This window comes from Dipteris shenzhenensis, chromosome 24, assembly GCF_047967505.1.
Source record: "Dipteris shenzhenensis isolate YYH24624 ecotype China chromosome 24, Dip_SZ_1.0, whole genome shotgun sequence".
NCBI lineage: Eukaryota > Viridiplantae > Streptophyta > Polypodiopsida > Gleicheniales > Dipteridaceae > Dipteris > Dipteris shenzhenensis.
The window spans coordinates 51,412,138-51,439,540 of NC_141619.1; the positions used below are offsets into that span (position 1 = coordinate 51,412,138).

General features: G+C 48.1%; 1 protein-coding gene and 1 pseudogene across 1 annotated transcript in view; both read right to left on the minus strand.

Moving 5' to 3' along the window:
* The window catches only part of POP2 (Pyridoxal phosphate (PLP)-dependent transferases superfamily protein), a 131,151-nt gene that overhangs the window by 23,291 nt on the left and 80,457 nt on the right, over positions 1-27,403 (minus strand). The gene's annotated exons all lie outside the window — the stretch shown is intronic.
* Positions 9,555-10,817, minus strand: LOC147886746 (25S ribosomal RNA; annotated as a pseudogene).

Here is a 27,403-nt window from a genome sequence, read left to right on the forward strand (position 1 = left end):
CTCCAAGTCAGAGATATGGTGTATATAATCATCACCCAAAGCAAGAGCAATGATACCATATGCCTTTTCTTCTCTTGCTGGATCCCTTGCCGGTTGTGTCGGAGTTGAAGATTGTCCAGCATTGGAGGCCGTAGAAGAAGCGGTAGGAGTAGGTTTGACAAGTCCCCATAAGTTCTCCCGCATCAATGCAAATTTCACCTTCATTTGCCATGTATGGAAGCCCTTTCCATTGAACTTCTCAAGATTAAATATGGTAGCCATGAGAGGGTCTAACCCAGATATTGGGCAGTGTCTATCTCTCTTACAAGGCAAAAATAACTGAAAGACTTCCAAAATATGAGCACTTGATGTAGCAAATAGTAGTGACTAGATTTCAAACAATGATGCTTCTTCTTACATGCTTCATAGAAGTGGATGAAATAAACACTTTCCAATCAAAACCAGGTCTAGCAAGTCAAAACAAAACTGAAGCAACACTTGTAGTGAAGTTATTGAAAACTTCAAAAGACCAGAAATGCTAGAGTAGCATTTTATGTAGCATCATTTTCAAAAGCTTGTCAAAACTGTCAAAACTAGAGAGCTGAACTTGGAGGGCTTATAGCACACTCTTCAAAGCAAAAGAAAGGGGGCTTTCTGAGGCAAAAGAAAGCTGGTATACCACAGTAGAACCTCTGGGAAGAAGAGGCGAAAAAACGCGTCAGGTCGCCTTCTCCTTCTTCAACAAAATCGACTGGTTTTTCTCTGTTTTCTCCTTCAATATGCAGCCATTGCTGCTCAGATTTCAGCACAAGGTAGCTCTAGGTATGGACCAGCCCCCCCTAAAAGGAATTAGAGAAAGATCAAGTGTGCTGGGAGAAAACGCAGAAGAGAACGTCGACGACCTTCCTGTAATGGCGACGAGCAGAAGCGAGGATTCGTCGATTCCTTGCAGCCAGAAGTTCGCCCCAACTAGGTGGATCTTCAGCTGGAAGGGCGTGGGAAATGGCTGAGAATCGGAGGAGAACAGGCTTAAGCAAATTTTTGGAAGAAGAGGGAGAGATGGTGAAGAAGAAGAAGAGGAAGAAGATGATGATGTGGCAAAAATGGGTTCAAGGAGGATCAAATGGCTCTGATACCATGTTGGAAAGGAAAGAGTAGAGTGGACACAAAATCAGAATACTTGCTTATAGAATGAAGAAAAGTGAGGTCCTTAAGTAGGCACCTCATACAAGGTCACTGACATCACTGATTACCTCAGAGCTCCACAATCATCTCCTCAATCTGCTCCTAGATTCTCTCAATCATCCTATGTGGCTCTCCACCACCTAACTGTGCTTGTGGGCACCTAACTGTGCCTCTAGCACTCACACATAGAAACATAAGGTGTGCCTGAGGCATACACCTTGAGATATCCCAACAATGCACAAGTAAAATATGCAAAGAAAAATATGCCCAAAGTGACAAATACTGTCACAACCTGTCAAAAGCTCAAAATGCACCACAAAGCTCTGCTTAATGCCCAAAAATCTGCAAATAGAATCTGCCAAAAGTGGCAAAAGTCTGCAATTTGACTCGTACTGAGTCCAAAACTGTTTGCAAACTTCCACAATGCTCTTTTACCTGCAAAATTGCAACTCAAATGCAAAAGCCGCAATTTCTTGTGGGAGATTGCATACAAAAGAGGGCAAATGGTCTGAAAGCCCCAAATATTGCACAAATTTCACTCTGCTTGCAAAAGCCCCAAATTTCACTGCAAAATTGTAGTGTACTTGCAGAAGCCCGAATTTCTTGGACAACCTGCAACCCAACTGCAATGTCTGCCCACAAAAACGGAATGCCCCAAATTTTTGCAAGATCTAAGCCAAACACTGGCTATCTGCAAACAATGCCTGCCAAAAAACAAATTGCTAGGGTACCTGCAAGGAGAAAGCTTGCACCGAAGGCCCTGTAACAAAAGTGTACGGAAGGCACACACGCTACACTGTATAGATGCCCAAAGAAACATATGGAAGAAATTGTACGGAAAGAGTACGGAAGTACAGACAAGACTGTACAAAAGTACAAACGAGACTGTACAGAAGTACTGACGACATGTGTAGGGTAGCACTACGGCGCTGTACGGAAGCAGTATGACGGGTGTACGAAAGCAATACGGTGGGTGTACGGAAGCAGTACGACGAGTGTACGGGAGCAGTACGGCGAGTGTACGGAACGTACGACGGATGTACAGAATCAGTCCGTACAACTTGTACGGACGGGAGCTTGCTGGATCAGGGAGCAAGGAGCTTGCGGGAGCTAGGAGCAGGGAGCTTGCGAGCAAGGAAGCAAAGAGCAGAATCTTGCTGCTCTGATACCAAATGTCAGAAAGAGACAGTGAGAGAGCAAGAGAGCTGAACGACTGTTTGCAATAGATGAAGTGCGGACGTGTGCGAGAGCCAGAGCCACGACAGCTGCGTCAGCGGACAGACTCACACATCCGGGTCCATGACATCTCATCTCTGCTCTCTGCCTACCCCACCAGGGTTACCGTTGCCCTCATCCACAGGGCCACCCGCCGCCCCCGACGATCGAGCTCGACTAGGTTGCGTGACGTCAGAGGCCAATCATCTATCATAGGGTTTTTTCCTGCCTCCCATTTGACGGCCCCTCTATGATTGGTCTCTGACGATCACCACCTACACATATATTTTGTATCTCCCACCTCTGCCCCATTTTTGGTGCCCCCCCCTTCTTTTTTGTATCATCTAGAGGTTGACACATATTTTTGTATCAGGACTAGACACACCTTCCTTCATAACCTCTTTTTGGTAGAAACGGTTGGCTGGCCCGTTTTGAGACCGCCACCGTTATGCTCATTGTATCAGTTATCTTCAGTCTCATAGACCTTCACGGTCTCCCGAAGACTTTAATAAACTTTCTTTCTTTCTTTCTATGCAGCGCCCAGTCCCCAACATAGAACCGGTAGCGCTCCAACAACCCATCACGTCTCCTTTGTCCAAAGGAAAAGAGAAGGCTGCATGGGAACTTGGTGAACTCCACCTCCCTCCACAAATCTCTACTGTATGCAGGGGGACTCCCGTGCAGCCTCAGCTAGGAGGGCTTCTTTCTTCAGGGAATGGAAGGATTCTCCTTTCTTCTGTGAATCTACTACAGGGTTGAGATGGCACTTTCAGCCTCAGCCTTGGTTTCTTTCCACCTCACTCTGAGGGGGTTTTTTATTATCCTCATGATTTCATGATGTATTCCGCTTTGAGCTTGCTCTCGCGGGTTTTTGTTCTTACTTAATAGAAGTCTTTTTCATGAAAAAAAAAAAAAAAAAAAAAAGATGAGCAGCTCCCAAGTGCTCCTCTTTGCTGCTACAGGCATCTCTACGTAAGAAGCACCTCCTTGTTTGTCCTCAACAAACTCTAGATTGTTGAAGTCGCCCCCCAAAAATCCAAGAGTTTACATCCGGGAGGCACTCCGTTAGACGTCCCCAAAAGGCTGGGCAATGCTGTCGACAGGCTGGTGTGTAGACGTTTAGGATGCCAATCCTAGACTCACCCATGCGGGGCCCATCCAAACTACTCGATCTGTGATAAGCTCCCCCTCATCATACAACTCGGAGCTACTACCTAGGACATTGAAATGCACACCTCCGCCTGCGGCCTACTACGAGAGACCACACCTATGGGCCTCTCTCCCTAGAAGGAGGTGATCACGACGGCAGCTGAAATCTGCTGCTGCTCCTAAAAACATATGCTCCTGAACCAGAAGGAAATCCACTGCTCATCCTACCACTACCCTCGGCAACTTCTTCCGGAGCAACAAGTCCTACGGTTGGCTCCTTGCGTGATCATGGAGACCATGCACATTCTACCTGACCATGGTCTAGCTTGTGGGGAGGATGACATAGTGAACAAGGGTCCTTTGTGTGTGGCAGCCTGCACCACAATCTCAGACTTCTGAGAAAGGTGAGTAGTCCGTATCTGCGCATCTACGCACGAGGGGCATGACTAGTTCAATGCCTTACCCCAAATCTGCGCATGAGGGGCATGACTAGTATCCGCAATGCCCTCTCTCGGCCGCAATGCGGAAAAGCCACAAGCTCATAAATGGTTGAGTCCCCGTGGTTAAGCCACAGGCCGATTCCCTATCGGCCCATCCACAACTCCATGCGATACATCTGCTCACTCATCATACAATTGAACAAGGACAGGGTTCACTGATCCTCTCCAGTGGAGGCGAAGTGAAGTCCCCAGAAAGAACGGGTACGGGAGCCAACCATGCCGATAGAGTCCCCCATGAGGGACTGTAGAATCAGCACGGTCATCTCCAAATACAAAGGATATGGGTCGAGGACCTCTAGATAATTACACTGTCCCACTCTCCAAAACTCCCTCCGAAATGGTTGCCCAAGACGCAGTCTCAAACCCAATGGCTAAAAGAAGCGGTCCCCCGTTCCGAACATGGTCAACAAGGCTGTGTTGTGGGTAGATTTGGTCTGCTGCTGCTAGGGGTGGGGAGCATCCACCTAAGGTGGAAGGGTGGAGAGGCTCCGGCTTTCCCCCCCGTCGCAGGCTGAGGAGCTGCCTCTGGTCTAGATGAGGAGCTGGGGCGATGCCTCCAACCTAGATGAGGAGATGGGGGGCAGAGGAGGTAGAGGAGGATGAAGGGGCTGATGTAGCATATGGGGGGAACGAGAGGGGGTGGGACAAGGGAGAGGGAGGGGCAGGTGGTGATGAATGCTACAGCAAGCAATGGGGGCGAAGGGATGAAAGATGCGAGGAAGGGGGAGGGGTGGGCATCTCCCTAGGACAGGCGAGGGAGGACGGTTAGCCAAAGAGGAGGATGTCGTTGAACCTACTGCAACTCCTGTGCCCCTCTGCTACACCGACGGCTATGGTCTCGGGCCTCTAACTCGGGCCATGGGGGGGATCTTAATAGATAGGGTGTAACACCGAAACCTTGAAGGATCCCACAGCCTGCGGATGTACCTTTGGATGTGTGCCCTGGGCCCCAGTCCTTTGTGGGTTCTCCGGAAGGTCGAAGAAAGTCTTCCTCTGGCGTCTGTTGAGGAGGCACTCCTTGGGTGCACATCCTGCGCTTGGGAAGCAGCCTCATTCTTTGCCCGCAACTTCTCCTTTGCCTTTGCCTTTGCCTTTGCCTTTCTTCTTTGGTTCCGTTCATCCTACTTTCTGCACTTTTCTTTTTCTTTCCAGCTTTGCTCCACTTCCCTTCGAATAGCTCCACCCAAGGGGTTTGGGACTCGTGATGATGCTGCTGTCTACGTGCATGGTCTACGTGCATGCTGGGGTCTCTCTTCTCGTGTGCACATCAAACGACATCGAAGGGGTAACCATGAGATCTCCACCTGCTGATGAAGCTCAATCTTGTCTAGTGTCTCGAGGTAGATCTCCTCAAGAAGAGCCTCCAGGCACTCTACCACTAGTCAGAGGCTGGGGACCCCATCATCCACTACAACCAATGCTACTATATTCTGGTGGGGACTCCAGCACCGTGCCAAAAGCTCGACCTATGGACAAGAGGATGGCTCAATACTCTATTGGGAACCTCAAAAAGTGGAGCGTCATTGGAAGGCAAGAAATGCGATGTGTCAAGTCCATGTCGTCCACCGTGAATCCATGGTACCATGAGAAAAGATACACCCTCTGCGGGCCGAGGAAGATCGGGCTTTGCTCAACAAGGGCCAAGGTAGTCTTCGGTGAGCGCAGCTATGAGAAAGAGTCCCCTACCATAGACGATGACATCCTGTATGTGGTCACCTTCCAATGTTGAGCTCGCCTAGATCCATTCACGCACATGTCGCCTCGTAGGGGTAAGGCCTACGATCATGCCAACCACTGCTTTATCCTGCAATGATTTTATTGCTTTTTGAACCTATTAGTGACAGGAGAACCTTAACGACCATGGGATTCGAGGGTGCTATCATAAGAGCCCCTCTGGCCAGACCAGGGTCACTGCCAAGAAAAACCTCTCCAAGATGAGCAAAGAACCACCATTGCAAGAGGGAAAGGGGGCGGAAGGAGGAAAAAATAAAAAACGAAAAGAAGAGCAGCTGCCTCCATTGGCTAAGGCACATGCTACCAAAAAAGGGAAAGGGAAAAAGGTTAAACTGGAAAAGGGGGCTGCAAAAAATCTCTAGCAAAGGAGCTTCCCACGGCTAGGCAGCACAACACGCTGTCGAGGGGCGGGCTGAGGAGGGTCGAGACGCCTCGAGAAGGCGCAACCAGCTTGAGACTGGCACACAACCCCCACACAAGGGGCAATCACAGCCAGGCCCAAGAATGGCCCGAGGGCTCCCGCAATCAGTGAAGGCTGGCGGGGAGGCCCTATGTGCTGCGATGGCACATAGGTGCTGGGGGCAACTAGACCCTGCCGCAGGGCCCAGACAGACTTGCACGGCACACCAATAAGGCAGGGGGGAGGCGCTGCAAGTTCGCGCAGCAAGGGGGAGGGGGGGGGAAGAGGGTGAGAGGGGAAGGAGAGGTGAGAAGGAGGCCGAGGCGGAGGGAGAAGGGGTTGGGAAGCGGGGGTTGTAGGAGCTCGAGCAAGTCACGGCTAGCATTCGTGTCCCCTTCCTATCCAAACAAAGTCAAGCTGGATTGCGTGTAATTGTTGGATTTCAATCTATGATAGCATTTTTCAAGACAAAGATAAAAAGTCTTCACTGATTACAAGAAGAGGTGGCGGACGTTATTTTTTTGTCCGAGAAAAGAGGGTGTGTTTATATTAACTTCAAAAAGGAAATTTCTACATCAAGGTTCTTGCCCCTTAGCAGACCACATCGGGGAGGTAAGCATCCTGGCATCAAGCATTATCAAACTGATTCTTATTTGAAGCAGAGTTTAGGGTGGATGTCGTTATCATGTCAAACAAAAGTTATCAACGATGACACACAACGTTGGATGACCCTTTTCCCAAGATGCATGCAGATGATGTAATCAATTAAGAAGAGCAACATGTTTAACAAAGCACATTTATCTCTTTAATGGCTCGAATTAACTAAAATCCATTAATTTGTGTCACACGCGAGCAATCGACGTATTGTGCCATTAACCTAAGCTACTCTGCTGCTGCCCTCTCCCTCACTCGCACCTCTCCCTGTCCCTATCGCTCCTCCCCCTTGCTTGTACCTCCTTCCCCTCTGTGGCTCGACTCTCCCTTCTCTCCCCCTGCCTCTCTATATACTCGCTGGGGGCGGTGGAGGGAACCTTCTCAAAACGAATCCTCTCGAAATCGAAGTCTCTCAAAATTCACCATCAACCTTCCATTAATTCACCATCGACCTTACCTTAATTCGCTACCCACCTTTCCTCTACTAATACTAATGCGAATTTCCAAACATCGTGGGCACATATAGCTTGCTCTAATAGCTTCGATATGAATGCAGTGAGACTATGATGGTCCATAATATAGTATGTTTCCTAACAAAACTTTTTTTCTAGAGAAAAGAACTTTCTATGAATGCTTGAAAAAAACCAACCATGCAATGCAATCAGTCAGCCATGAGGCGTTGATCATGCTAGAGAGAGGAACTGGCTGTCAGCGAGCCTGTTTACAGATAACTCAGCTCACTACCCAGGGAATTTGGACAATAGCACTACCTTTTTAAGAGGGGCATGGATTCATACCACTTTCTCAGATGATCGACTTTCATGATCAATTTTTGCATCTGTCTCTACCTGATCAAAATGCAGAGACATAGAGAGACTCTACTGAGACAGATTAGACAACAGGAGATGATGGTGACCCAAGAGACTAGACTGGACACAGCAGCATGTCAAAGGGCTCTACACATTCGAGTCAATATCATGACACAACAGAGTGGAGGAGGAGCTAGCTGATATAAGGACAGAGTGGATTAGCGGAAGAGAGGCGACGAGGAGCCATAGAACCAAAGCCACAGAGACCACACATAGGGCAAAGAAACACTAGAGCACGCACGATGGAGGTTCACCCTATCTCGGCTCTACTCAAAGGGCCGTGGAATCACTCTTGAGATTCCTAGTGGATACAGAGATCACAAAGGCCATGCCCTGCCTCACCCCCCCCCCCCACCCACCACAACAACAAATGACCTACAATTTGGATCTCCTGAAGTCTCCTAATCATACAAGATCGTTGAACTATGTCAAAAGCCTTCCGAAAGTCTACAAAACAAGCGTAGAATTTCCAGGATCTCCATCTTGTCTCCTCGATGATGGCCCGCAGAGTGATGATGTGGTCCAGAGTGCAATGCTATCTCTGAAATCTAGCATGTCCCAACGCCCGCCGCTGCCCATGTGCCTCTATGAAAGTATTGACCTCTCTCTGTAGTACAGACCAATCCAGTACTATGGTAGTAGTACTCCAAGAAGAGAGAGCCGTGGCACACAGCATGGTGGAACATCTATGCTAGGATCAGGGACTCCTATCCATGCGCATAGTGCTCTATTCGTAACCACTGGTTGCCTTTGGCTCTCCTCTTATGGAGCCTGTACAATGCAGCCCCAAGTTCCATGTGGTAAACAAGGTGCATGTGGTGGGCTTGTGAGGGCATAACAGCTCATGCCTGGGCTGGGACATTAAATAGCAATGTGGCAGAAGACCCCACTTATTCTACACCTCTCAAGTCATTTCTCAAATTAGACTAGAAGCAAGCTCGACAAGGTCTTCTTTCCCCATTGCTTTTCCATGCCCGTTCCCTTGGCTGTAGTTTTGCTAGATAGTAGATAGGGAATCTTGTCAATCCATTCATGCGTGTCACAAATTAGATGACGTGGCATTTGGCTACCTTAAGAGAGTCATAGTTACTTCCGTCGTTTACCTGCACTTGGTTGAATTTCTTCACTTTAGCATTTAGAGCACTGGGTAGAAATCACATTGTGTCAACATCCATAGGGACCATTGCAACGCTTTGCTTTAATTAAGCAGTGGAATTCCTCGTGCATGTACCAGTTTTCAGATGGCTATCCATCTCCTAAGGAGGGCCGCCCACAAGGGGCAGAATTATGCACCTGTCACCCAATCAGCACGCGGGGGTCCACCCTCGCCAAAAGTGCAGCTTGGGCAGACCCCTGACAGCCTTCGAGGTCAATTTGCAGACTCCTTGTCATGTGCGCACTAGGGACAGGCAGGCAAATGACAGGCTAGAGTGCTATCCATGGGAAAGTGGGTAGGCAAGGTTGCTTTTTTGCTTTCCTTGGCACTTGTGTGCTTTCCTTGGCTTTTCATAGTGAGCAGTCTTCCTTGAGGCTATAAAGGGAGTGCCACAGCCATAGTTGCACACACCGGCCAGTGAGGAAGCAAAGCTAGAAGCTACCAACGTAGCTATTCACCAAGCGGTATGGGATGCCAAGGGTGAGGTTTGGCTTGCAGGGCTCACAATTCCCACTAGGCTCTCTAGCCTGGGCTCGATGGGGCTGATCAAGTCTAGATTGGCATGGTTGGGTGGCGAGTTGCCTGCACATGATTCTGGTGCTGCTGACCATGGTTTTGATAGGGTTAGTAGGTCCTGACACTCCTAGACCCAATCCTCAAATTTCGAAATTACGGATCCGTTTGCCAACTTCCCTTACCTACAATATTCTATCGATTAGAGGTGGCTCGCCTTGGAGACCTGATGTGGTTATCAGTACGATCAGGCAAGACCGGCAATCGCTCCTCTAGATTTTCAAGGGCCGTTGGACACCCGGACATCGCGAGACGTGCGGCGCTTTATAAGCCATTGGACCCTATCTCCTTAAGGGTGCGCAGGCTGTTAAAAAGAAAAGAACGTCTTCCTCCATCGGTATCTCTAGATTCAGTCCCATTTACCATCTACCACCATGTGCCAGTTCAAGAATATTGACCAGAATCCCTTTTGATGTGTGACGCACAATGTGCCTTTGACACAAGATTGCCCCATCTCTTAGGATCGACTAACCCACGTCCAATTGCTCTTCACATGGAATCTTTCTCCATTTCAGTCTTCAAATTTCTCATTTGAATATTTGCTACTACCACCAAGATCTCCACAGGAGGCCGTTTCACTTGGGCTCACGCCTAGAGCTATGCCACGACCCCCCCGCCCTTCTATCCATCTGAACCTCGCACTTGCCCTGATGGGTGAATATAGGTCATGCGCTTCAGCGCCATCCATTTGTGGGGCTAGTTGATTCGACAAGTGAGTTGTTAGACGCTCCTTAGCAGATTTCGAGTTCCAAGACCACCATATTGCTAGATTAATCAATCAAACCCTTTGGGGGATCTAGGTTAGCGCACAGTTAAGCACTGTAACCAACTTTCAGTTCATCCCACATTGCCGGTTCTGCTTATAAAAAATGGCCCACTTGGAACTCTCATTCTAAATCGGTTCAACAACGCGACCCTAGCCACTTACCTATTTAAAGTTTGAGAATAGGTCGAGGCTGTTACACCCCTAATGCCTCTAACCATTCGTTGCACCCAATAAAATTGCGCAACGAGCTCTAGCCAACCTAAGGGAAACTTTGGAGGAAACCAACTACCAAATGGTTCGATTAGTTTTTCACTCCTATACCCAAGACTAACAAACGACTTGCACGCTAGTATTGCTATGAGCCTCCACCAGGGTCTCGCCTAGCTTAGCCCTCCTTAAGCATAGTTCGCCATTTATTTTGGGTCCCAACAAGTACGTTCCCACTCAGCTTTCACAGAAGATCATGGTTGGTCGATGGTGCATCGCGATCCCAACATGTATGCTCCCACTAAAGCAATCCACAGAAGATCACTTTCGATCAATGCTGCATCCCGTCGGAGGGATCCCACCTCTTAGGTTCCTTGCGTCTCCATGCATTTTTCACCCACCATCTCACGTACATGTTAGACTCCTTTGTCCTTCTTTCAAGATGTGCTGGATGGATAGCTCAGAACGCCGATGCCTTGAGCACATAGATGCGTTAAAACCCACCAAGGTGGTGCATGCCTCGACTGACGCGATTGCATAGGCAAGCTGTCGACAGCTACCTCTTGTCCAACTACGCTAACCAACGCCCTTGCGTCAAATGACAATCTAGCTCGCGCCGTTTCCCATCCGACTGGGGTCCACCTGCAGCCTCCATTTGCTTCCCTCTCAGCAATTTCAAGCACTTCTTAAGTCTCTTTTCAAATTCCTTCAATCTAATGTAAAGTCAAGTAGGCCCACCTGCTTGTCACCTGTGCATGCATTGAAGTCACCAAGAAGGAGGGTGTCTCCTAGCCTGGAGAACTCAATGAGATCATCATGTATCGACTCATATGGGTTGTGTCCCTCTGTAGTGACTGCGTGTGCATAGGATGATGTATCTGGAGGGAAGTAACACACTGCAATGTATATTGGTCGGGCATTAGGTAGCTGAACACGAACCCTCATATGTCGTGAGTGTGAGAGAGAGAGAGAGAGAAGAAGAAGAAGAAGAAGAATGTATTACCGTCCTCTGGGGGCCGAGAAACCGACCCATGGGACCCATGAAAATCACAATACAAGTGTCTCCCTTCTTTTATGGAAGGGGTAGGAAAACAACTATTCTGAAATACATTGAGTAATACAACATTCCCGATATTGAAGAATCTTGGCAATAAAATTGCCCAGAGTGGCTATATGGGTATGTGAAAGCAAGCTTGCGAGGGTGTCGTGTTCCTTTGTAATGTTGTTAAAGAGAGAGAAAGAGAGAGAGAGAGAGAGAGAGAGAGAGAGAGAGAGAGGAGGGGGGGGGGGCGGGGGGGAGAGAGGAGGGTCTATTAAAAGTCTTCGGAAGACCAAAAAGGGTCTATGAGTCTAAAAGAAGCTGATACACTGAACTGATTAGTGGAGCCACTAAATGGGCTGATCTCGATCGTGCGTTCTTCGGTCCATTTGTGTGCGTGCTCTGGTCCCTCTCCGTGTCGCATGTGGGAAATAGACCGGACCTCGATCGTGCGTGCTCTGGTCCCTCCCCGTGTCGCATGAGAGAGAGAGAAGCAATAGGGTATGAGCTTGACGCAAGACCCCGCAGGATGTGACCCTATCACTGACATAGAATCTCATCCTCAATACAACCAGAATCATAGCACAGGTGCCTCGATCCTCCCGACCACCCCCGAGCACGTGGGCTACAGCTCGACTCATCCATAGGCATGCATCTAACCCAGGCGTCCCATACCACTTGAGCCCGTCCAAAGGACCTTCGATACACCACCTATGATCCGCCATGTAGATGGCCAGAGACCCGGCCCAAGCCCCATCCATCAGTTGAGGAGCGCTCAACTGATCTACACAATAGTATTGGCCCTCCCTCTATATAGAAGGAAACCCGCTGTAGATAGCACAATGCTATGAATAGCTCCCTCCATATAAAGCGAGCACTATATATGAATCAATCTCTATATATAGCGATCTCGGCTAAAAATAGCCATCCAGCCCTATGCTATCCCGTAACCCACGTTAACCTGCTATCCAACCCTAGGTACACCATGCACATGACATACTCCCTTTCCTCTAAGAACTCACTCCTGAGTTCACCAGAAAGCCCGAAAACTCTCTGTGAAGATGAGTCCATGCCAATAACTATACTCTGACTATCAGCAGTTTGAGTGTGCTATACTTTCCATGAGAGTCAAATCAAAGAGAATCTAAGGCCAAAGCCACAATCTTTGATAACTAACCCAAGGAAAGTAAATCTCTCAATCTAAACAAGGTTACGTATCGTCGAGTATTCTCCTCAAGAAATCCAATAACGCCTGAATCCACAGAGTTAATTCCGTTGACATATCCGTACACAAGCATGGCAAAATCCGTACCTGAAGGTAAATGATTCTATCAACCTTATCTATTCAGTATCCTTGAATTCAAAATCTTAGGTTGAGATCGAGGAATCATTGTTCGAACAACCCCATCAATTGAACCCCTCGAGGCCAATTTTTGGGTTGCAATTTCTATCAACCCTAATTCTTGAATTACTTAGTATTCAGAAAATCCCTCAACAGAATACCCTTGTAATTCAAATTCTTGGGTTGAAATACATGACAGACTTTCCATCGCAGATCAACTAGGTATCTGTTCATAACTCATGATGGAAGACTCTTCATGGAAGTATCAATGGGCAAAATCCTGACCCGGCCTGGGTCAAGCCCCATCCATCAGTCGAGGGGCACTCAATTGATCTACACAATAGTATTGGCCCTCCCTCTATATAGAAGGAAATCCGCTGCAGATAGCACAATGCTATGAATAGCTCCCTCCATATAAAGCGAGCACTAAATATGAATCAATCTCTATATATAGCGATCTAGGCTAAAAATAGCCATCCAGCCCTATGCCACGTTAACCTGCTATCCAACCCTAGGTACACCATGCACATGACAGAGCTCGATGGGACTCTCACCCTCTCCGATGCCGCTTTCCAGAGGTCTTGGGCTTAGTCCATTCTTGTTGCAAAATATGCCCCTCCACACTACAATTCATGCGCCAAAGAAGCATAATTCTCAAGCTGGGCTCTTTTCAATTCACTCGCTCTGCTAGAAAGGAAATCCTCCACTTAGTGGTATGCTTAAACTCGGCTAGTAGCCTTGCTTGATCTCTAAGGTCCATGTTCCAATTCATAGGGAGCACATCGACATGCAGGGGCGAGCCAGTTCTCAACGCGCGCGCCTTCGGATGCTTCGTTTGCAAATTGCTGCCCCATAACGGGATGGACCACACTTGTGGAGTCTTATCACTTGGTGCAACCGATCCATTTCAGCCAATAGTGTCACCACAACTAGCACAGGGAGGGAGCATCATGGATGGCCAGCTCCATCCTGGCCTTGAAGAGGAGGGGAGGGGCATGGTTGTGGTGAGGAGTTTCAAACAGGCATACCCTCCGAAGAGCCGTGGGTTCAAGTTGAGTCCAAAGGCTTGATGATTCATGAGAAGATATCAGACATGCTTCAAAAGTTTCCCAAAGCAAAATTTAAACAAGCAGAGACATACCGACCCCATTGCCAAAGTTCACCCCATTGATGACAAGTTGGATGCCAAAATTCTTCAAAGTTGTGCTTTGCATTTCTTTTATTTTCATCTCCATACTCGCAAGTTGAATCATGAGTTCTTGGATTTCTTGTTGTAAATTGGAAATCTATTTATGGGGTCCCAAAATACTCATGTGCTCATCTCACAAACAGGAATGGGGTAAGATTTTGGCACGATGTTAGAGTCTCCGCCCACATCAGCCTCAAGTCTAATGGATGATGGGGTCAGGTGATAGCAAAATACCCTGAGTCTTTGCCTAGAGGAGATTTTTCTTGAGACCATGGATGGCGTCTCCTTCCATTAAAGGGTCAAGGTTTCAAGACTCCTAGGGCATTTTCTTTGTTGCACACATATGGGATACCTTGCGAAAGTCTATCCAGGTAGTACAAGTTAAGCTGTTGCCCAACAGTCGCTGCATGTAGAACAGCAATGGTAGGGCCGTGTAGCCAGACCTCCGTACATAGATAGACGGTAGCATGAGGCACAAACCCCTTTGATTGAGCCTTCTAAGGGGAATAGGACTTGGGTTGATCGAAGAAAACAGGAAAAGCAGCTTCGAACAATTATAGACACCAAGCAGGATGTCGATAGTAGTTGGATGTCAAACCTGACCAGCCCCCACGATAAGGGTGAGGGAGCCCACACAGGTCAACTAGAGGCACCTAATGTTAGAAACATGGTGTGAGTGAGGAAGAGAGACAGATAGGCTAGGGAGTGAAGAAGTGATACACAAATGTAGAAACCATGAAGACTTTCATTCATTCATCATCATCACTAAATGAGACAAGTACAAGCCTTATATAGGTTATACACTCACACACTTGCACCAAGCTTATGTGGGATAAGTCTGAAGAGAAATGGTAGCTAGCTAGGAATGGAATGGAAATATGAAAAGCATAATGAAAGGCAAAATGGGAAGGAAGGAAAGTACGAGTACAAGGCAATAATCAAAATACTCACAATGTATTGATAGCTTGATGTTGACTGATATATTAGATAATAGACAAGTACAACAATATAGTGTGACACTAGACTCTAGAAAGCCATAGTGTATATGGGATAACTCCTAATATGACACGTGGCATGTCTAGGACTCACTAGACTATAAAGCCACTAGTACACTCATTTTTTACTCACCTTGGTTTCATATTCCAACACCCCCCCATGAAGGCAAGGTGAGAGACTACTGGAATGGAACCAAGAACAGAACATTACAATGACGGTCTAAGGTGAGGGACTATTGGAATGGAACCAAGAACAGAACATGACAATGACAGTCATCAAACTGTGCACCCTATGTAACTCAGAGGCTAAAGTCTGAGCGTGTTCACAGGTTGATCCAAGCACTCTCATGGCTTGAGACTCAACATGCTCAGATGCTCACGTTATAGCATGGCTACATGACCAGCTCATAGGTCTAGGAATACACCAACATCTTGGAACTCGGCCCAGGCCTGATAACGAGACCTATCAAAGCCAATACATGGCTCCCACAATACATTCCCCTCTAAACCTATCAAAGCCAATACATGGCTCCCACAGTACATCCCCCCTTGGCTTCATAACAGGACATGTTAGGAAGCCACACACCAAAATAGGAAAACCAATTCATCTTTTCAGGATGACTATCCAAAGCAGGGAACCTTTAGACTCAATGACAACCAAACACTCAATACATATCATTTTAGGGGGACTACCCAAGGCAAAGGACCCAAAATACATCAAGCTGTAGGAATAATAAAAATAGATCTCTTAGGAGTAAGAGATGTCCTCCAAGTAGCCACTGCACATGTATGCACATCCCTGCGAGTCAATGACAATGTCGATGAAGCACTAGGCATGGATGCCCCAAAAAATGTGTTGGTGAAGTCCATGGGGTAGCTACATGGAGCAGTCATGGCATGACTCTCAAGATAGAAGATAGAGAGTCACCTAAACTTATTGATGTAGAGGCCGGAGGTGCCACAAGGACTAGTAGAGTCACTCAATGTGCAAGCTTAGCACCACGGGCAATCAGAGAAGTAATTGGAGAAGCCGGGAAGTAACCCTACCTCACATCAAGATCATTTTTCTTTATCTTCTTGATGCAAATTAGTGTGGAGTCTACACACCGTTATAGAAGGCGGATGAGGTGTGCAATGAGGCAGCTCGAATGGTGAGAAGATAGAGCTTCGTGGGCAATAAGAGAAGCGTGAGTAGCAGGAGCAGCTGCGTGGGCAGCTAGATGGCGAACAGAGAGGATAGCTACGTGGGTAGCAAGAGAAGCTGCATGGGCAGCTACCGCTTAGCTTCGTGGGCACCAACTGGAGCAGAAAAAGATGGAGGTGGAGATCAAGATAGTGACAGTAGCCTCGAAACTATCATCCCGTGAACTCAAGAACAAAATCCGCGCGCATGAATAATTTTCGTCACTTTTTGCAAAAGCTATATCTTTTCATAGAAAACTCGGATTGCAATGATGTAAAAACGAAAATTATAGTACTCAAGGTCCTCTACAACTTTCCTGAAGACACAAAGTTGTGATTCTGCTTCAAGATCCAAATAGAAGTGACACATCGTCCACAGGTCATAGGGAGAGCAACAGAAACAGCACCACTCCAGGACGTCTTTGTAGCTGAAGGAAGGAGAAGAGCTCACCAAGGAAAGGGAAGCGAGGTGGCAGAAGCTCAAGTTGGAGAAGACAACGTTGGAGGAGAATCCCAATGTTGATGAAGCCTTCAATGGAGAGTAGTAGGGAAGGGGAGCTCCTCCAAGAGAAGAGAGGGCAGCTTCTCTTTCCGGCCACCCTCTACCTCATGGAGAAGCAAGGAGGTAGGGAAGGGCTAGGAAGAAAGGCTCTGATACCATATGAAGAGACATGGTAGCTAGCTAGGAACGGAATGGAAATATGGAAAGCATAATGAAAGGCAAAATGGAAAGGAAGGAAAGTACAAGTGCAAGGCAATAACCAAAACACTCACAATGTATTGATAGCTTGATGTTGACTGATATACTAGATAATAGACAAGTACAACAATATAGTGTGACACTAGACTCTAGAAAGCCATAGTGTATATGGGATAACTCCCAATATGACACATGGCATGTCTAGGACTCACTAGACTATAAAGCCACTAGTACACTCATTTTTTACTCACTTTGGCTTCATATTCTAACAAAGTCCCATAGTGACATATGACACTCACACATAAACTAACACTAGATCTCCTAGTACAACACATTACACATCACATCTCACACACACTCTTTGGCTATGATATCTTTAACACCCCCCTTCAAAGCAAAAAGTGTGAGACTCAACACGCAAGGAGTAGACCGATCCCCCCTCCACCACAATAATGCAAAGAGCAAGTCCAACTATCTAAAACCTCCCGTGTGATAGTGACTTCTTAGTTAGCTTACAACCAGTAAGGGTAGACCATCACTTGTCACCCCCCTTACTCTAAACTCAGTGGTCAATATCATTAGACCAAAGTAAAAACCATACAATCATTTTTAGGGGACAACCCAAGGCAGAGTGGCTCTTCAAGTTCGGCATGTTCTTCAGCAAGAAGATTGGCATGGTGCTTCTCTTGTTTCTGTTCCTTCTTCTTGAAGCAATGAGCCTCAATATGTCCTTTCCTCTTGCAAAACCTGCAAATAATATTCTTGTTGGTCTTCCATTTACTTGTGGAAGCAAATGCATGATCACCAGGAGAGGCAAGAGTGCCTTCCTTATTACAATGGTCCTTCTCAATGAGTAGTGCCACCATATCATCAAAAGTGGTGGTGGCAAGGCGTAAGACTTCAAGAGTTTGCTCAAAGCAGGATATCCCATGTATAGAGTAAGGACAGCCATCTTATCTTCATCATCAGGCGCACTTTTCAAACTTGAAAGTTGTTGAACAAGAGATTGAAACCTTGCTAGATGATCACTCAACTCATCACTCTCTTCCATTTTCAAATCATAGAACTTGAGCTTCAAAAAGACTTTGGAGCTGGTGATTTATTACCAAATAACGTCTCAAGGCGATCCCAAATCTCCTTAGCTGTTGACTTGAAGTCCACATGATGGATGAGAGAGTCGACCAAGAAAAGACCATTGAGGGCAATGCCTTTTGCATTTTGCTGCTTCCAAAGCTTGCATTTGTTGCTGAACTTTGTCGTCCTCAATAACATCCCAAACGGCTTCACGCATACGGAGCAGCTGCATCTTAATTTGCCATGTGAGAAAACCTTCACCCTTGAACTTCTCCAGGAGCAAAGAACTAGAAGACAACAAAGTCATGATGGCAAATGCCTTTGTGAAAGAGGGCAGCAAGCTGAGACCAAGAACCAGGAAAGAAATGGGTTGGTCTCTGGCTTTAAAACACAACAGCCAACTCCTCGTATGCAAAAGGGTAGATATAGATGTCTAGTGGTGCTCTAAATGCCCCAAGATGCAGAACTGACTGAACCTAAGTCAAAAAATAGCAAGTAGATGCCCCGAAATGCAAACATGAGCCAGGGGATGAGCACTTGTGGGCATGATGACTGCTCAAGGTGCTCCAACAGATCCAAAATCCTCAAGGAGTAGCTGTAGGGGCGCAAAATGCAAAGATATATCTCAAAATTTGCTCAGCAAAACAGCTCCAAACTACACCGAGTTGCTGCAGTAGGTGTATAGGTGCGCAACAGCAGGTCTGAGCGATTGCAGGTGCTCCGGATGCAAAGGCGGGTCTCCAATGTGAAAGGCGTCTTCCTAGAACAGCTCCGAAATGATATAGCAGGACACTAGTCTGAAAAACGGCTGTCCTAGAGATCAAGAAGCTGCTCGGAGATGACTCTTGGAGGCGGTTGTGCACTCTCAAAACAGCTTGGAGTTGCAACAGCAGCCTCAAAATAGGTCAAACAAGTCTTCAAAAGCCTCGAAATTCTGCAAACAATGTGCACAGGTGGTCGGTTCTGCTGCAGCGGCCTGGACACCCTAGATGTGGCAATGAAAAGCTCCAAAAGAGCTCGAAACAGCTCAGTTGAACCACTGCACCTTGCAGGAGTTGCCGACCAGCTAGCTATCAGCCCCTACAGAAGCAAGAGGAGGAGGAGAATAAGGCGGGATTGAGGCGGCAGGCTGTGAAGGTTGAATGAAGGCAGTAATGGAGGTGAAGTGGCTATGGAGGAGGCTGAATGAAGGCAGAACTGAGGTGGCTGAGAGGAGGAGACCGCATAGGCAGATTACGGTTAGGTTAGGGCAGGGAGTTGATGACGCGGCAGGGCGCCTATGGCAGGATTAACCTGCTCTGATACCATGTTAGAAACATGGTGTAAGTGAGAGAGAGAGAGAGAGAGAGATAGGATAGGGAGTGAAGAAGTGATACACAAATGTAGAAACCATGAAGGCTTTCATTCATTTATCATCATCACTAAATGAGACAAGTGAAGTACCAACCTTATATAGGCTACACATGCACACACTTGCACCAAGTGCATATGGGATAAGTCTCATAGTGACACGTGGCACTCACACATGACTCACACATGAACTAGTACTAGATCTCCTAGTACAACACATCACACATCACATCTCACACACACTCTTTGGCTATGATATCTCCAACACCTAAGGGGGAGGCTTTCTTCGATCTTTCAGCGGACTTGGTTCTCCTGTCCATTCCGCAGGGCTCCCGACCTGTTCACAAGTCCAGTTCTAGCCCAGGCTCAAGGGAGGTACCTCTTCGTAGACCCCTGGTCCTCATCACTCATCCCCTTACCTTCCCCTGGCCCCCGCTCCTCCTCTCCCCTCCTCCTTCCACCTTGTCTCTTTCCTCTTTGCCCCGCATTCTCCAGTTCTTCCCTCACCCTCTACTGCCCTCCGCTGCCATTGCTAGTGAAGCCTACGATAACCCTTGTCAACCGTTTCTCCTCATTCCCCCCTTCATCTTCTTCAACTCCCTACCTATAGTCATAGCCTCTTCTTCCTCACTCCTCCTTGTAGCCGCCGCCTCTCCATCCCCTCCCTCTCCTCACCAATCGCTCAATGTTCACCCTATCTAGGCTCGGGGCCAAAGTGTGGCTTTGTCATCTCCTTCTAGCCCCTATCCTTGTAGGCTCGAGGCGAGATGCGCCCCCCCCCTCCTGGTATATGTACAGGAGGTTGCCTTTTCTCTAGACTCCAAGGCCGAAGCGCCACCTGGGATAGTGCTTTAGAAAACATTCTAGCAACTGGGGCCATGCACCTATCTTGACATTCCAAATGACTACTCGCTTGCACTAGAGGTGTCAGTTCTGATTTTGAAACCCTAGCATTGGTACATTAGGGAGACCATCTTGTCATTTCTGGGGCTTCAACTTCTCTTCCACAAGGGAGGATTAGTGGATCCCTTTTCAATCTGATGATGGGGAATCGTATGTTCCGAATGACGGAGTGGTTGGGGCGATAGGGGAAGGAGCCGTGGATCACGTGTGGACACATGGCTACTTTCCAGCTTGCTTTCTCTCATAGCAAGTGAGGCGTGAGTCTTGCAGCGGTAGTGATCTGCTTAGGATTGGAGGAGCTACTCAAGCAGGTTGCACATTGGTGGGCCTTCATAATACAACCACCGTAGTACTTGATACTTTGTGAGGAGTTGTAGAGGGCTATGGTGGGATGGTCAATAAATGTACCTTTTGATTCAAGAGCACATGTTGTCAACAACGAACATTAGATGACAGCGCCGCCGCCTCCTAGGGAGAGGACCTAAGGTGTGGTCCCCATCAGTGCGTAAGAGCGTGGGGTTTGCATTTGAGTACCCTTGTCTCTGGCTCTAAATGTGTTTAATTAGGATGTGTGGTTTGGATCGGATACTCCAATATCAGAATCATGATGTTGTCGATAGTAGTGCCCCTTGTTCTCAAGCTGAGACAATGGAGGGCACTAATGCCACTCCCGTCGCCGAACTTGAGGAGATTGAAGTCACAGTTTCTTTTCCTCCCGACATTGTGCAGATGATAGAGGCAGCAGAGGGGGGTTTTCGTTTGACGCATATCATTGGCTTTCTACCCGGTAGAGGCCAACAGTTACGTGATTGGGTGTACACCAACATGGCCTCATTGGGTGTCACAATCACAGTTTTCCGATTGCTTGGCAAAGGGTAGTTTTCTTTTGGCCTTCAATCTGCAGAGCAGGCTCAAAGAGTACTTATGAGCTCTCCGATTCAGTTTTAGAGCAGAGTCATCCATTTGTGGCCTTGGCGGAAGCACTTTAGTACTACTTCCCCGAGACCGCGCCAGGTTTCTTTTTGGATGCTTTTCCCTGAACTTCCTGATGAGATCAACTCTTGTCGCAGAGCTGTGGAGCATATGGCTAGTGTGGCAGGTACAGTTATCCCATCAGGTGCTAGACTTTCCTACGCTCAATCACTTGCTGGTATAGGTGTTACGAGGGTCAGACTCGTTTCAGAGTTCCCCCCTCCTCGACCTTTGCCTACTTTGATTTCGTATTCCACGGGAGATGGGGTCCAAATTCAGCAAAAGGTTTTGTAGGAGGGGCTTCCAGATCAGTGTCTTTTCTGTCGGAAGAGAGGTCACTTTATTAGGGATTGCCCCAGTCGTCGGCCTCGTTCAGGGACTCCGGGTCCATCTCATCCTACGGGTGACCCAGAGCCTACAGTTCAGCCTTCAGGGGTCCTTGAGCCTGCTCCGACTCATTCTGCAGAGCAAGAGGAGACTCCTCAAGGTGAGTCTCCAGTGGAATCAGAGGACTTCGAGGTGCCCCCAGTGGTATAGCTTTCACGGAGAGCTCAGAGGAGACGGAGACAGAGGAAGAGCCAGCAACACGAGCAGCCCCAGTTATGAGCTCAGACTTGGCAGAGAGTTGAGACACATGTGCAGGAGACCCCGGAAAGGGGAGATGTAGAGGACCGTTTGCAGGCAGGTCATGACACTGTGCAGGAGTCGGTAGCCCACGGAGTCGAGACACTTGTGCAGGAGACCCTGGAAAGGGGAGATTCGGAGGACCATCTGCAGGCAGGTCATGACACGGTGCAGGAGACTGTAGCTCAGGTTTTGATGACTCTTGACACTACTACCCCGGAGGTTCAGGTTCCTGAGACAGTTTTCCAGCAGGAGACTGCTCAGGCTGCTGTTACTATGATGGATGCCTCTTCCCAGCAGTCGATTGAGAGAGTGGCATTTCAAGACACAGGTCAGAGTCAGAGCCCCGTTTCAGGATCTCATGCACTTGTACGAGGTTCCCTCGAGACCCCTTTCTCTTCCCCGTCGCACAGTACCTTCCTTTGTTGCTATGAGGAGCGTCCTTTTAGACAGCCCTCCCAGTACAGCCTCGTCCTCGCAGCTTTTCACTCCTGGTTTATCCAGCTCTTTTGCGAGTGCGGTCACAGATTTCGCTCAGTACCCAGACAGGCGTGAGGATTGGGAGATCCTAGCAGATGAGATCGAGCGAGATTATCAATCACCCACACTGACAGGCACCTCGTCGCAGATCCTTCCTCTTCCTCTCACCTATTCCAGGAGCAGAGTTAGGACGGTTCAGCCCTTTTCAGGTCTTCGGGCTCCTAGATCTGACCCCAGGATGGTTGATAGAGATCTGCCTGTTGAGTTTTGGCCCTTCTTGGCTCGAGGGGTTACCACAGACTCCCTCACTCGATTGGAACTTCTCCCGGCGTTCTGCCGACGGTCAGAGGTAGTAGAGGAGTACTTGGGATCTATTACTCTTTCCAGAGAGGGGCACATTCTTCGTTTCTCCGCAGGCAGCTTCCGATCTCAGGGGAGTGAAAGCTGGTCAACTGAGTTACTTGACAGCGAGATTGTTAGACAGCTCATGAGCATGACTCAGTTCTCACCGGTTCACTGTATTGTTGGCATGCAGATTCATTCATGCCCTAGGACTCTCTGACCTGGCTTCGGTGGCAGGGCCTTTCTGTTTCTGTTCTTTGAGGTTCAGGGAGATTTTGATGTGCCCAGGAGTGCTGGTTGGTTTGACTTTCAGCTCCTCAGTTCACGCTGGAGTACTATTCCCTTCGATGGAGCCATTTTACATGAGTTGGGGCAGATTTGGAGTTTGATCAGAGACCGACTTTGGACTGCGCCGTCAGAGAGTGAGTTTTGTGTCGGTGCCACTGGCACCCCCCCACTTCCATCCGATGTCTAGGTTGTCCATCATTTCATGGAATGTGAGAGGACTGAACGGCCGCAGATTTACCTCAGATGCAGATGGTCGTAGATTGGGTGTTCCTAGATTGCAGCTGCTTAGGGACTCCCTTCGGTTTATTTCCTCAAGGTCCCCTCCAGACATTGTGCTTATCCAGGAGCATAAGCTCTCCCAAGACAGGATTGACAGATGCAGATCCTTACTGAGAGGACAGAGCCGGACATATTAGAGCCCAGCGGATGGCAGGAGGGGAGGAGTTTGCATTTCAGTGTCAGCCAAGTGGGCCTCAGAGATCACCCAAGACGGTACACTAGTGGAAAGCAGGGCATGTTATGTTATTCTTCAAATTGAGAGCACAGCAGTTGGTGTTCTCAATGTGTATGCCCCCACGGATCCAGCCCACAGACGCGCTTTTTGGAGACAGCTCAGAGAGTCCCTTCCTCAGGCTGATACCTGGATTGTTGGAGGAGATTTCAACATGGTTGAATTCTCTGAAGACAAGTCGGGCCAGTTAGAGGGCGACCTTTCTGACAGGGAGAGAGTGGAGTGGGATAGTTTTGTTTTGCATACTGGACTTCATGATGCAGCCCGATTGGACGACCTTCGTCACTTGGCTAACAGTCTTCAGTTTTCTTGGTCCGGGGTTTTCCATGGCTCTCTCTCTTTGGTCAGACTTGATAGGTTTTATGTTGGCCAATGGGGTCAGGCCAGAGGAGGACAAATTGGGATCCGCTCGGGTTATGTTTTATCTAACCATGCTCCAGTCCTATTGCAGATTCTCCCTACCTCTCGTTTGGAGAGCACAGGCTCTGTGAGAGTTCCGGACTTTGTTTTTCAGGATGCAGAGTTCACCGAACAGTTGAGAGGGGCTTGGTTGTCAGAGGACACTCCGGTGGATCAGGGCTGGTTGATGTGGGTAGAGAGGGCTTTGGCTAGAGTCAGCATGGCCTGCCAGTTGAGGGCAAAAGAGGAGAAGGAAAAGCTAAGATTCAGAGACCGGAACGCAAGAGCGGAGGTATCCAGACTGCAGAGATTGATTCAGAGTTTTACTCATTCTCTTTTCATCAGAGGGCATCTTTCGGAGGCTCTGGAGAGACTAGAGGAGATTCAGGGCAGGAGGGCCCAGTTCAGGTTTTACTCTCAGCAGACGTTCTGGATCCAGAAGGGGGATAGATGCTCTAGAGAGTTTTTCAGGGCAGTGGGTCAGAGATACTCTTCGGACAACCTTCGTAGACTTGTGGATGAGGCTGGGTTTCTTCAGACGGACCCTCACCGTCTTGTTGAGATCACTTCCGATTTCTACTCCACTCTTTACACTGTCGATCCAGTCACCGAGGAGATGATCAGAGCCAGAGAGGAGATTTGGAGTCATGTCCCCCAGATGGTCTCACACAGGATGAGTCAGGTTTTGGATAGCCCTCTATCACTCCTGGAGATCACGGACGCGTTACATGAGCTTCCCAGAGATAGATGCCTGGGGGAGGACGGTTTGTCGCCACTTTTTTCCAGAGCTCTTTGGGATACGATTGGGCCTCATCTACTCTCTGCCTTTTTAGAGGCTCTCAATACAGGATCTTTGGGCGAGATATTATGCACAGGTTTGATTTGTCTCATCCCGAAAGGGGGAGACAAGACAGTCCTACGCAATTGGAGACCCATTAAACTTCTAGGGACAGCCTACAAGATCCTAGCGAAGACATTGGCTCTTCGCTTAAAGCCATTGCTGCCAGATATCATCAGAGCTACTCAGACAGGATTTGTCCAAGATCGGAGTATCTTGGATAACATCTTCACCTTTTGGGAGGGCACTCACTGGGCGCAGGAAAGTCAGCAGGAGATTGCAGTTCTTCTTCTTCTTCTTGATTTTGAGAAGGCTTATGACAGGGTGGACTAGGGTTTCTTGGAGGGCACTATGAGGAGGCTAGGCTTCAATGATAGATGGATTTCTTGGGTCTCCTCACTTTACTCTCACTCTTCTAGCAGGATGGTGGTCTGTGGAGGCAGAGGACCGGCTTTTCAGTTATCCAAATCAGTACGACAGGGATGTCCGCTTGCACCTTACCTTTTCCTTTTCGTAGCGGAGGCTATGGGATACTTTATGCAGGCTACCAGTCATGGCACTTTGGGCCTTCATCTGCCTATCCGACAGGAGCAGGAGCTTCTGGACACTGAGTTTGCTGACGACACGGCACTGACAGTCAGAGGAGATGCATTTAGTCTTGCTACTGCTGCAGACTCAATTGACAAGTTCTGTCTAGCCTCAGGGGGACTTGTCAATTGGAACAAATCAAAAGGCATCTGGACTGGAGCTGAGCAGCAGGATACCCCAGCATGGGGAGGAGACAGAGGATTTGTGTGGATACCCAGAGGCACCTCCACGAGATATATAGGTTTCCAAGTTGGCATTGAGGTGTCCCCGACGCAACAGTTTGCCCCAGTTCTTGAGAGTATTCGGAGGAAGCTAGCCTACTGGAGTACGGCTAGACTTTCTTTGGCCGGAAGAGCGCTAGTACTCAACTAGGTTTTACTTGCGACTATGTGGTACGTTGCGTCATGTAGGTGCTTTCATGCTGACTCGATTCGCTAGGTCAGGAGATTGCTTCGGAACTTTCTATGGAGCGGCGGTGATGGTTCGGAGGACACTAGGGCCAGAGTTTCATGGGATACTATCACTTCACCCTTCTCGCAGGGAGGACTTGGGGTTGATCCGGAGATGCAGAGTAGAGCCCTTTTAGTCAAACTTCTTGTTAGAGGTTTGACTCCAGGAGATTAGCCGTGGAAGCAGTTCCTACTGCATGGGATTCTTCATGGGATTCTTCAGTGCACCCCTAGACAGCAGGCCGGTAGGCAGGTACAGTCAGTTGGATCTTCCTGGCGGACCAGCATTCTCAGCCTTCCTCACCACTGATAAAAAGGCTTATTCAGATCTGGGATCTTTTTCGACAGCACCTCATCAAAGCAGTTCCCTCCTCTAGCGAGGAAATTGCCAGACAGCCACTTTACCATAACCCCCTGGTTCGGTATCAGGGATCTTCCCTTGGTACAGAACTTAGGACTCCCTTGGCCAGTTGGCATGCTCAGGGGGTTGTGACAGTTGGAGATTGGTTTAGGGGAGGTGTGGACATGTCAGAGGAGGTGATCAGAGATAGACATGGGCCACTTCGACAGATTGCTGCTACCAGATTACTGATCATGAGAGCTATTCCTCAGCAGTGGAGGGATATACTCACAGATCCTGCCTATGTTCACCCCATCTCTACTTGGTCAGGTTGTTTTAGTGAGGCTGGGCTATGCATCGGAGTTCCTTTAGGACCGGCACCATTTTCCTCTGCAAGCTGACAACGCATACACAAGGAGGGTCTACCCATCTGCTGAAGCCAAGTACCCACATGTATGCCTCTATGTATAGTGAGCCAAAGAAAGTAGGAGACTTTCCTGGCTCTACTGATGCCCCAAAAGTGAGTCCAGTAGCTCAGCAAGAGCTCTGCAGTAAGTCCCTGTGCACGCCAATGCTATTGGATTAGTCCCTTGCAATAGCTAGTATGATGATGAGTGTAAGGTATTGCGCCATCAATTCAGATTCAAGGCCATGCATCACCTTCCAACTGAGGCAGAGACCAAAGGAGCATATCACCATCTGGTCCATTCAAAAAAGATGATTTCATACAGAATGAGGAGTTCTAAACATTCTATTTAACAATGACTCCAAGGACTTTTGGTGATGTTTCTTGAGCAAAGGTCCCTACCTCCCCTTACTAACCCAGCCATTTCGCACTCATATGCACGCATACTTTATGACATCCCTCATTAGTCAACCCCAGGCCTCTGACAGCTATCCCGCCCTACCTCTTGTTAACTTTTTACCACCATGATAAAGAACATCCAACCGTTACGTTACACAATGGCAAAGTCAGTTTGCACTGAAAACCTTCTATATGGACTAGTACCCAATCCCCGATTTTAGCAAAGCTATTTAACAAAGAGTTTGCACCAGTTCTCCTCATTGTTGGACCCTTAACACCATCATCGATTGTGCCGATTGATAAGAGCTCACAAAAGTGAGGCAAAACACCTCCATGGCTCAAACAAATGCCCCCACATTGTCTACCCCTCTATCAAGATACACAGTTCAGTGTTGTCTCATCTGCAAACTTTGCTTTGATTAGCTACTCCAAACTTGCTATGGGCCTCCTGATGCCACGAATACATGTGCCTCTATCTCTTAGAAACTACTCGTAGCCTCTAAAATATATAGAAAATGTAGAGGGGCCAAGGGACATCCTTATCTCACTGATCTATCCAACCCCTCGGGCTGATTAAAACTTGGCTATGTGGCAAGAAGTAGAGTG